The sequence below is a fragment of the Panulirus ornatus genome, chromosome 52 (genome assembly GCF_036320965.1).
Source record: "Panulirus ornatus isolate Po-2019 chromosome 52, ASM3632096v1, whole genome shotgun sequence".
NCBI lineage: Eukaryota > Metazoa > Arthropoda > Malacostraca > Decapoda > Palinuridae > Panulirus > Panulirus ornatus.
The window spans coordinates 691,935-704,728 of record NC_092275.1 but is presented as its reverse complement, the minus strand read 5'-3'; the positions used below and the strand labels follow the sequence as shown (position 1 = coordinate 704,728).

The window sequence follows — 12,794 nt, the reverse complement described above, 5'->3', positions numbered from 1 at the left end:
GTGTGTGGTAATGTAATGAGTTTGGTTGAGAGAGCAGAAGAGGGTGTATTGAAGTGGTTTGGTCACATAGAGAAAATGAATGAGGAAAGATTGACAAAGAGGATATATGTGTCAGAGGTGGAGGGAACGAGGAGAAGTGGAAGACCAAATTGGAGGTGAAAGGTTGGAGTGAAAAAGATTTTGAGCTATCGGGGCCTGAACATGCAGGAGGGTGAAAGGCGTGCAAGGAATAGAGTGAATTGGAACGATGTGGTATACCGGGATCGACGTGGTGCCTGTGGATTGAACCAGGGCATGTGAAGCGTCTGGGGTAAACCATGGAAAGTTTTGTTGGGCCAGGATGAGGAAAGGGAGGTGTGGTTTCGGTGCATTACACATGACAAACAGAGACTAAGTGTGAATGAATGTGGCCTTTGTTGTCTTTTCCTTGCGTTACATCGCACGCGCGCGTGGGGAGGGTGCTGCTATTTCATATGTGGTGGGGTGGCGACGTGAATTGATGAGGGCAGTGAGTATGAATACGTACATGTGTATATATGTATATGTCTCTGCATATACTGTATATGTATGTATGCGTTGAAATGTATAGATATATATATGTGCGTATGTGGGCGTTTATGTATATACATGTGTATGTGGGTGGGTTGGGCTATTCTTTCGTCTGTTTCCTTGCACTACCTCGCTAACGCAGGAGACAGCGACAAACTATGATAAAATATAATACGATATGCATTTTTTCGTGCATACCTGAGGAAAGCCATCAAGTGCTCACCTTCCAACTTCTACACAATGAACTTCGAAGTGTCCGGCATATGTTAATTAACACTAGCTCATCAAATACTGAATTTGATGCCATTGTGAAGAACCTGCTAAAGCAACATCTCGTGACAAGCAGATACCTTAACGCGACAACATCAAAGTTTATTACAGGAACACATTTACGACAGCATATCAAAAAGACAAGAAAGTCGTGCTAGATATGTGCCCAGAAACAGCAAAGCGACCGCTGAAGACAAGGATATCTGTCTGATGATATATTACAACGGAGAGAATCAGACGAGCCCAAAGTGACCTCAGCTCCCTAACCGGACAATAACGGCCCTACTTTGTGCATTTAGTGATGGAATTTCTATACTCGTTTAATACTGTTCCTCTGTGTTTCCTCAACTGTACGTTTTTCTATATTTGTCTCAACAATTTCTATTTAGATTATAATTCATACTACCCTTCATAATATCGTTAATTTGTTTCGCTTGTAGAACTTTCCTTTACTCTTATGTGCTATATACTATGTTTTTTCTAATTTTTTTTTATTTTGGATGCCTTATACATATCATATATGATTTTCGTGACGCAGTTGTTTCTCTTTTTGTAGATTTCTACAAAATCCCTCAGTGAGGGAGAAAGGTTAACTGAAATAAATGGATAACTTTGGACAACTGGCGTTTGAGCACCCACCTAATGGTAGAATGATACTGAAAAAAATAGAGAACATCAGAAAGAAGCTTAATAACGCTGAATATGCTGTTGTTTTCAATTCTATGTGTGGAAGGCAAGAACGTTAACTCGGAGAGCAAGAATGGGTATGTTTGAAAAAATGATGGTTCCAACATATGTTATATGGTTGCGAGGCGTGGGCTATAAACAGGGTTGTGCGGAAGAGAGTGTATCTGCTGGAAATGAGATGTTTAAGGACAATATGTGGTGTGAGGTGGTTTGATCGAGTAAGTAATGAAAGAGAGATGTGTGGTAATAAAAGAGCGTGGTTGAGAGAGCAGAAGAGGTTGTATTGAAATGGTTTGGTAACATGGAGAGAATAAGTAAGGAAAGATTAACAAAGAGGATATATTTGTCAGAGGTGGAGGGAACGAGGAGAAGTGGGAGAACAAATTGGAGGTGGAAGAATAGGGTGAAAAAGATTTTGAGCGATCACGGCCTAAACATACATGAGGGTGAAAGGCCTGCAAGGAACAGAGTGAAATGGAACGAAATGGTATACCTGGGTCGACGTGCTGTCAATGAATTGAACCAAGGCATGTGAAGCGTCTAGGGCAAACCATGAAAGGTTTTGTGGAACTTAGATGTGGAAAGGGAGCTGTGGTTTCGGTGCATTATACATGACAGCTAGAGACTGAGTGTGAACGAATGTGACCTTTGTTGTCTTTTCCTAGCGCTACCTAGCGCACATTCGGGGGAAGGGGGTTGTCGTTTCATTTGTGGCGGCGTGACGACGGGAATGAATAAGCGCAGACAGTATGAATTATGTACATGTGTATATATGTATATGTCTGTGTATATATATATATATATATATATATATATATATATATATATATATATATATATATATATATATATATATATATATATATATATATATATATATATATATATATATATATATATATGGGGAGGTGAAAACAAGTAGTGGTGATGTGAGAAGGAGATGGAATGAGTATTTTGAAGGTTTGTTGAATGTGTCTGATGACAGAGTGGCAGATATAGGGTGTTTTGGTCGAGGTGGTGTGCAAAGTGAGAGGGTTAGGGAAAATGATTTGGTAAACAGAGAAGAGGTAGTAAAAGCTTTGCGGAAGATGAAAGCCGGCAAGGCAGCAGGTTTGGATGGTATTGCAGTGGAATTTATTAAAAAAGGGGGTGACTGTATTGTTGACTGGTTGGTAAGGTTATTTAATGTATGTATGACTCATGGTGAGGTGCCTGAGGATTGGCGGAATGCGTGCATAGTGCCATTGTACAAAGGCAAAGGGGATAAGAGTGAGTGCTCAAATTACAGAGGTATAAGTTTGTTGAGTATTCCTGGTAAATTATATGGGAGGGTATTGATTGAGAGGGTGAAGGCATGTACAGAGCATCAGATTGGGGAAGAGCAGTGCGGTTTCAGAAGTGGTAGAGGATGTGTGGATCAGGTGTTTGCTTTGAAGAATGTATGTGAGAAATACTTAGAAAAGCAAAAGGATTTGTATGTAGCATTTATGGATCTGGAGAAGGCATATGATAGAGTTGATAGAGATGCTCTGTGGAAGGTATGAAGAATATATGGTGTGGGAGGCAAGTTGTTAGAAGCAGTGAAAAGTTTTTATCGAGGATGTAAGGCATGTGTACGTGTAGGAAGAGAGGAAAGTGATTGGTTCTCAGTGAATGTAGGTTTGCGGCAGGGGTGTGTGATGTCTCCATGGTTGTTTAATTTGTTTATGGATGGGGTTGTTAGGGAGGTAAATGCAAGAGTCCTGGAAAGAGGGGCAAGTATGAAGTCTGTTGGGGATGAGAGAGCTTGGGAAGTGAGTCAGTTGTTGTTCGCTGATGATACAGCGCTGGTGGCTGATTCATGTGAGAAACTGCAGAAGCTGGTGACTGAGTTTGGTAAAGTGTGTGGAAGAAGAAAGTTAAGAGTAAATGTGAATAAGAGCAAGGTTGTTAGGTACAGTAGGGTTGAGGGTCAAGTCAATTGGGAGGTGAGTTTGAATGGAGAAAAACTGGAGGAAGTGAAGTGTTTTAGATATCTGGGAGTGGATCTGTCAGCGGATGGAACCATGGAAGCGGAAGTGGATCATAAGGTGGGGGAGGGGGCGAAAATTTTGGGAGCCTTGAAAAATGTGTGGAAGTCGAGAACATTATCTCGGAAAGCAAAAATGGGTATGTTTGAAGGAATAGTGGTTCCAACAATGTTGTATGGTTGCGAGGCGTGGGCTATGGATAGAGTTGTGCGCAGGAGGATGGATGTGCTGGAAATGAGATGTTTGAGGACAATGTGTGGTGTGAGGTGGTTTGATCGAGTAAGTAACGTAAGGGTAAGAGAGATGTGTGGAAATAAAAAGAGCGTGGTTGAGAGAGCAGAAGAGGGTGTTTTGAAATGGTTTGGTCACATGGAGAGAATGAGTGAGGAAAGATTGACCAAGAGGATATATGTGTCGGAGGTGGAGGGAACGAGGAGAAGAGGGAGACCAAATTGGAGGTGGAAAGATCGAGTGAAAAAGATTTTGTGTGATCGGGGCCTGAACATGCAGGAGGGTGAAAGGAGGGCAAGGAATAGAGTGAATTGGAGCGATGTGGTATACAGGGGTTGACGTGCTGTCAGTGGATTGAATCAAGGCATGTGAAGCGTCTGGGGTAAACCATGGAAAGCTGTGTAGGTATGTATATTTGCGTGTGTGGACGTGTGTATGTACATGTGTATGGGGGAGGGGGCCATTTCTTTCGTCTGTTTCCTTGCGCTACCTCGCAAACGCGGGAGACAGCGACAAAGTATAAAAAAAAAAAAATATATATATATATATATATATATATATATATATATATATATATATATATATATATATATATATATATGTATACGTTGAGATGTATAGGTATGTATGTTTGCGTGTGTGGACGTGTATATATATACATGTGTATGTGGGTGGGTTGGTCCATTCTTTCTTCTGTTTGCTTGCGCTTCCTCGCTAAGGCGGGAGACAGCGGCAAGGTATAATAAAATAATATAAGTAAAATGATATATATAAAGGCAAGGGGGTGATTAAAGACTTATATGAAGATCGAGATATTTGGTTCTGGGTGAACCATTGTTCCAACCGTGTTGTGCAGTGCTACATGTTTGTTGTCGTGCCGATGTGACGTGGTTGTTAGATTTATATCTGTTTTCTCTCACAGGATAATGACTGTGATGGAGGCAGGACTATTCTACTACTGGATGAGAAGAGACGAACCAAATTCCACTATATGCTATAACTCTCCCACCAAGATAGCAGTGAAAACCCCTCTCGCACTCAGTAACATATGGGTACTGTATATCTAGAATACAATTCATGGGGTAAACCTCCGGCGTAAATAATACATCCCTAGAAAAAACTGAAAGAATTAAAGAACAACATGTTTATTGTACTAATCATCTGTTATACGCCTTTCCCCGGTGTTCATGGAGTCATTTCTCTGTATTTCAGGGGATGTTTGTCGTTCTGATGGTTGGGTATGCCCTCGGGCTCTTTGTTCTGTGTCTTGAGCGCCTCAGACGAATTATTGTGCGACCATCCAACCTATGATATGATGAAGTGATCTCTTCTTCACCAACGTTTATACGAACTTCCAGTGAACTAGGATGAACTTGCTAAGCGTTTCATATACGCTATTTTCTCCAGCCAAAGAGATTACGAAGTTTTCCTTTAGTCTTCCAATCAACACATTAAGTACATATTTTTCATTCTGTTCACCTTTTTTCTCATTCCTTTCCCAGCCTTTATTCTCAATTTTACCATGGCATTTTAACATATTTTTGGCTAATACCATTCATTTACAAGATAGAAGTTAATGGCAATGATATATTATTTCCTGTATCAAATTAAAAAGAGATTTCATGATTTTTGTTTTTCCTCCAAGGTATCATGCAATAATGGTCGAGTTCATTACATATGTAGTCGGTGTATTCTGTTTTTCAACCGATCTGTCAATTGATGTGATTATGAATCTCTTTAAGTAAAGAATAACAGTGTGTGTGTGTGTGTGTGTGTGTGTGTGTATATTTTTCGATGTATAACTTTACTTATACACCTTCCTATATACTTTATTTTCATTTTATATCTCTCGGTGAAAGAATAACAAGAAAATGCAAGCCATCTTGCTTACGTAGCGTTCGAAAACATTCACCAGACCAACAAAACAAGCCAAGGAAATCCTATTACTTTACTGAGAGTTCGTATGGCAAGACATGCTGAACACTACTGGAAAAAAAAATGTAGTTAACCAATGGGATGACAGCATGCCAAGCGTTGACCAATGGGGTGATAGCGTGACTTAATAGTCACCAGTGAAAACAGAGCATGCCAGACTCTGACCAACGGGATGTGAGCATGACAAATGACATAATAGGTGAGTGGCGATGCTGTTCACCAGTAAAATCCATGACAAGAGACAACACGGCTCACTCCTCCCCAGCTGCTGGCGGTGTCAACACTCTAGACCTACCCTCACACCACTTTTCCTGTAAGCTACTATCATGGATTTTGTACATTTGTGTAATGGATGTAAAATGGCTTATTTTCATCATCTGTTCTATTATGAGTGAATGAATAGGAATTAGGATTTTTTTCTGTGCGACGATAAAGATTTTCTTTCTTGTCAAAAAGAAAAAGAAAAAAATAACACATGCGGGTCTATTTGGTGTTAAGGTCAGTTTCATTGACCATGTCAGAACGGGCCCTCCTAGGTTCGGCCAAGCATGGGGCCGGCATTAATTCCACAGCCAACTCAGGTGATCTAGTAGATGCAAAATGACACAAGAGAATGAAACACGATGAGTTCCCAAGTGCACTTTCGTGTAATGATCACATTGTCAGGGGAGATGCAAGAATGATATAGAAGACGTAGATAAGTCAGTTGATATACAAGGAAGAGACGTAGCTTAGACACCTTTGGTAAACAAGCATTACCGGATGATGGTGTTCGGATTGGTGTGTTTGGGTCTGTCAAATTTTATTATGTGGACAAGAAAGGGAACTGTTTACAAATTTTGTCAACAATAAAGCTATCTAACATGTTTATACCTTCACAAATATCAATGTTACGTTTTCTTTTTTTATTTAATGATGGCAGATTCTATTTCTCGCAAAGGAGTTACATTTAATAACTGAATTAACATTACTTCCGTCAACACAATGGTCATAATTTCTAACGTGACTTAGGGAAGCATTTGATTCTTGTCCTGTTTTTATGATTATTTATTTTGCTTAATTCTAACATAAAGATCCTTACCAGTATACCCAACATGGAAAATATTACAATTTTACAAGGTATTGTGTAAACACAGCCCACAGAAGTTTCTGGTAAGATTTTGTTTAAGATATTCCTTTAAGTATTGCTATTGCTGAAGGTTACATTTACATCAAAGAATTTATGCAACATGGGAAGTAAAGTGAAATTATCACAAAAAGGAAGAACTAAAAAAATTTTGTGTCAAGAATTTTGAGTTTAACTCTGTATAATGATTTCTTTGCAAACTTAAGGTATATATCGATAGAAGATCTAGGATACTTTAACTTAAGTCTAATGATATATATCTTCTCAAACTCATCAGTAATTTCTGGACTGCACATACGTAATGCATGCCCCAAGGAATATCGACTGGAATGATAATGTAACTGTCAGGTCGAGTTAGTAATAATGAATATATGAAGAAACATTGGTGGGTTTGCTGTATGTACTAAACTTAAATATGTTTCTCTCCCTATGGATCACGCAGTCTAAAAATGGTAACATATTATTTTCCACTTCTACAGGAAAGTTGTTAGAATGCACAATATTGTTAAGTAAAGGGAGTAATGTTTTTGATATTGTTTATTGGCGAAACGCAATGAATATCATCTACATACCTAAACCAAATTTCCTTAGAGGGTAAGATATCTATTAGAAATTTTGTCTGAAGGAATTCCGTGTAAAGATTATTTAATACTGGTGAAACAGGGTTACCCATCGCTACACCAAAATTTTTGGGGATATTATTCTCCATTAGATTGAAATACACACATTTATACAAAATTTTGATAATTCAATAAAAACAGAATTTTGGAGCGTAAATCATTAGTATCCAAGACATCAATCAAATATTCTAAGAAGTCATCAACTGGAACTTTTATGAACAAGGATGAAGCATAAAAGATAATCGCTTTGAAATCAAATTCAACATGACTGTCATTAAGCTTGTTTTCTAGATCTCCATTGTTCATGATATTAGAACTTGATATCTTACCCATTAAAGGGCTTAATAAAGAAACTAACTACTTTGATAGTTTATATGTTTGAGCCTAATGAACTCTCTGTGGGTCTTCCTGGAAAATTTGTCATGTGTTTTTAAAAGTCCATACATATATGGCAATAAAGGGGACAATTTAATACAAAAATAAATTGTAACATACGAAATTGGATGGCTTTATCGTAGGCAAAATTTGTAAACAGCTCCCTTTCTTGTCCACATATCAAAAATTTGAACGGTATAGTGCCAGACCCGAACACACCAAACTGAACACCACGATACGGTAACTCTTGTTGACCAATGGCTACGTCTCTTCCTTGTGTATCAAGTGACCGTTCTACGTCTTCCATTTTATTCTTGTATCTATCCTGACGATGTATACATTATAGCAAAGTGCACTTGGGATCTTATTGTTTCATTTTCCTATGGTTCTATGCATATACTAGATCACGTGCAGCGCTGACCTCTTGCAGTATATATGTACATACATATATATATCTTTTTCTTTCTTTCAAACTATTCGCCATTTCCCGCATTAGCGAGGTAGCGTTAAGAACAGAGGACTGGGCCTTTGAGGGAATACCCTCACCTGGCCCAATTCTCTGTTCCTTCTTTTGGAAAATTAAAAAAAACCGAGAGGGGAGGATTTCCAGCCCCCCGCTCCCTCCCCTTTTAGTCGCCTTCTACGACACGCAGGGAATACGTGGGAAGTACTCTTAATCCCCTATCCCCAGGGATAACATATATATATATATATATATATATATATATATATATATATATATATATATATATATATATATATATATATATATATATATATATATATATATATATATATTTATATATATATATATATATATATATATATATATATATATATATATATATATATATATATATATATATATATATATATATTTTTTTTTTTTTTTTTTTTTATACTTTGTCGCTGTCTCCCGCGTTTGCGAGGTAGCGCAAGGAAACAGACGAAAGAAATGGCCCAACCCCCCCCCATACACATGTATATACATACGTCCACACACGCAAATATACATACCTACACAGCTTTCCATGGTTTACCCCAGACGCTTCACATGCCTTGATTCAATCCACTGACAGCACGTCAACCCCGGTATACCACATCGCTCCAATTCACTCTATTCCTTGCCCTCCTTTCACCCTCCTGCATGTTCAGGCCCCGATCACACAAAATCTTTTTCACTCCATCTTTCCACCTCCAATTTGGTCTCCCTCTTCTCCTTGCTCCCTCCACCTCCGACACATATATCCTCTTGGTCAATCTTTCCTATATATATATATATATATATATATATATATATATATATATATATATATATATATATATATATATATATATATATTTGCGTGTGTGGACGTATGTATATACATGTGTATGGGGGTGGGTTGGGCCATTTCTTTCGTGTGTTTCCTTGCGCTACCTCGCAAACGCGGGAGACAGCGACAAAGCAAAAAAAAAAAGTATATATATATATATATATATATATATATATATATATATATATATATATATATATATATATATATATATATATTATCCCTGGGGATAGGGGAGAAAGAATACTTCTCACGTATTCCCTGCGTGTCGTAGAAGGCGACTAAAAGGGAAGGGAGCGGGGGGCTAGAAACCCTCCCCTCTCGTTTTTTAATTTTCCAAAAGAAGGAACAGAGAAGGGAGCCAAATGAGGATGTTCCCTCAAAGGCTCAGTCTTCTGTTCTTAACGCTACCTCGCCAACGCGGGAAATGGCGAATAGTATGAAAAAAAAAAAAAGATATATATATATATATATATATATATATATATATATATATATATATATATATATATATATATATATATATTCTATTTTTACAAATTTATATATATATATATATATATATATATATATATATATATATATATATATATATATATATATATATATATATATATATTATTATTATTATTATTTTGCTTTGTCGCTGTCTCCCGCGATAGTGAGGTAGCGCAAGGAAACGAACGAAAGAATGGCCAAACCCACCCACATACACATATATATACATACACGTCCACACACGCAAATATACATACGTATACATCTCAATGTACACATACATATACACTCACAGAAATATACATATATACACATGTACATAATTCATACTGTCTGCCTTTATTCATTCCCATCGCCACCCCGCCACACATGGAATAACAACCGCCTCCCCCTTCATGTGTGCGAGGTAACGCTAGGAAAAGACAACAAAGACCCCATTCTTTCACACTCAGTCTCTAGCTGTCATGTAATAATGCACCGAAACCACAGCTCCCTTTCCACATCCAGGCCCCACAGAACTTTTCATGGTTTACCCCAGACGCTTCACATGCCCTGGTTCAATCCGCTGACAGCACGTCGGCCCCGGTATGCAACATCGTTCCAATTCACTCTATTCCTTTCACGCCTTTCACCCTCCTGCATGTTCAGGCCCCGATCACTCAGAATCTTTTTCACTCCATCTTTCCACCTCCACTTTGGTCTCCCACTTCTCCTCGTTCCCTCTACCTCTGACACATATATCCTCTTGGTCAATATTTTCTCACTCATTCTCTCCATATATATATATATCCCTGGGGATAGGGGAGAAAGAATACTTCCCACGCATTCCTCACGTGTCATAAGAGGCGACTAAAAGGGACGGGAGCGGGGGCTAGAAACCCTCCCCTCCTTGTATTTTAACTTTCTGAAAGGGGAAACAGAAGGAGGAGTCACTTAGGGAGTGCTCATCCTCCTCGAAGGCTCACATTGGGGTGTCTAAATGTGTGTGGATGTAACCCAGATGAAAAAAAAGAAGAGATAGGTAGTATATTTGAGGAAACGAACCTGTATGTTTTGGCTTTGAGTGAAACGAAGCTCGAGGGTAAAGGAGAAGAGTGGTTTAGGAATGTCTTGGGAGTAAAGTCAGTGGTTGGTTAGTGAGAGGACAAGAGCAAAGGAAGGAGTAGCACTACTCTTTGAAACAGGAGTGCTGGGAGTATGTGATAGAGTGTAAGAAAGTAAACTATAGATTGATATGGGCAAAACTGAAAGTGGATGAAGAGATGGGTGATTATTGGTGCATATGCACCTGGGCATGAGAAGAAAGATCATGAGAGGCAAGTGTTTTGGAAGCAGCTGAATGAGTGTGTTAGAGGTCTTGATGCACGAGACCGGGTTATAGTGATAAGCGATTTGAATGCAAAGATAAGTAATGTGGCAGATGAGGAAATAATTGGTATACATGGGGTGTTCAGTGTTATAAATGGAAATGTTGAGGAGCTTGTAGATTTATGTGCTGAAAAAGGACTGGTGATTGGGTATACCTGGTTTAAAAAGAGAGATATAGATAAGTATACGCATGTAAGTAGGAGAGATGGCCAGAGAGCGTTATTGGATTACGTGTTAATTGATAGGCACGCGAAAGAGAGACTTTTGGATGTAAAAGTGCTGAGAGGTGCAACTGGAGGGATGTCTAATCATTATATTGTGGAGGCTAAGGTGAAGATTTCTAAAGGTTTTCAGAAAACAAGGCGAGAATGTTATAGTGAAGAGAGTGGTGAAAGTAAGAGAGCTTGGGAAGGAGACTTGTGTGAGGAAGTACCTGGAGAGACTGAGTACAGAATGGAAAAAGGTGAGAACAAAGGAGGTAAGCTGAGTGGGGGTAGTAATGGGATGTATTTAGGGAAGCAGTGATGGCTTGCGCAAAAGATGCTTGTGGCATGAGAAGCGTTTGAAGTGGGCAGATTAGAAGTAAGATTATTAGTGAAAGAGAAGAGGGAGGTATTTGGACGATTTTTGCAGGAAAATAATGCAAATGAGTGGAAGATGTATAAAATAAAGAGGCAGGAGGTCAATAGAAAGGTGCACAAGGTGAAAAAGAGGGCAAATGAAAGTTGGGGTGAGAATCATCAAATTTTAGGGAAAATAAAAAGATGTTTTGGAAGGAGTTAAATAAACTCAGGACGACAAAGGAACAAATGGGAACTTCAGTGAAGGGGGCTAAAGGGGAGGTGATAACAAGTAGTGGTGATGTGAGAAGGAGATGGAGTGATTATTTTGAAGGTTTGTTGAATGTAATTGATGTATGAGTGGCAGATATAGGGTGTTTTGGTCGAGGTGGTGTGCAAAGTGAGAGGGTTAGGAAGGATGATTTGGTAAACAGAGAAGAGGCAGTAAAAGCTTTGCGGAAGATGAAAGCCGGCAAGGCAGAAGGTTTGGATGGCATTGCAGTGGAATTTATTAAAAAAGGGGGTGACTATTGTTCACTGGTTGGTAAGGTTTTTTAATGTATGTATGATTCATGTTGAGGTGCCTGAGGATTGGCGGAATGCGTGCATAGTGCCATTGCACAAAGGAAAAGGGGATAAAGGTGAGTGCTCAAATTACAGAGGTATAAGGTTGCTGAGTGTTCCAGGGAAATTATATGGGAGCGTATTGATTTAGAAGGTGAAGGCATGTAGAGAGCATCAGATTGGGGAATAGCAATGTGGTTTCAGAAGTGGTAGAGGATGTGTGGATCAGGTGTTTGCTTTGAAGGATGTATATGAAAAATACTTAGAAAAGCAAATTGATTTGTATGTAGCATTTATGGATCTGGAGAAGGCATATGATAGACTTGAGAGAATTGCTCTGTGGAAGGTATTAAGAATATATGGTGTGGGAGGCAAGTTGTTAGAAGCAGTGAAAAGTTTTTATCGAAGAGGTAAGGCACGTGTATGTGTAGGAAGAGAGGAAAGTTATTGGTTCTCAGTGAATGTAGGTGTGCGGCAGGGGTGCGTGATGTTTCCATGGTTGTTTAATTTGTTTATAGATGGGGTTATTAGGGAGGTGAATGCAAGAGTCTTGGAAAGAAGGTCAAGTATGCAGTCTTTTGTGGCTGAGAGAGCTTGGAAAGTGAGTCAGTTGTTGTTCGCTGATGATACAGCACTGGTGGCTGATTCATGTGAGAAATTGCAGAAGCTGGTGACTGCGTTTGGTG

The 12,794-nt window shown here is 38.8% G+C and overlaps 1 long non-coding RNA gene across 1 annotated transcript in view; it reads left to right on the top strand.

Moving 5' to 3' along the window:
• The window catches only part of LOC139764964 (uncharacterized), a 34,670-nt gene extending 29,221 nt beyond the window's left edge, over positions 1–5,449 (top strand). The window contains exons 2-3 of the long non-coding RNA XR_011716526.1: positions 4,669–4,798; positions 4,959–5,449. This is a non-coding gene — a long non-coding RNA (uncharacterized lncRNA). The remainder of the gene's footprint in view (positions 1–4,668; positions 4,799–4,958) is intronic.
• The last annotated feature ends 7,345 nt before the right edge of the window (positions 5,450–12,794 follow it).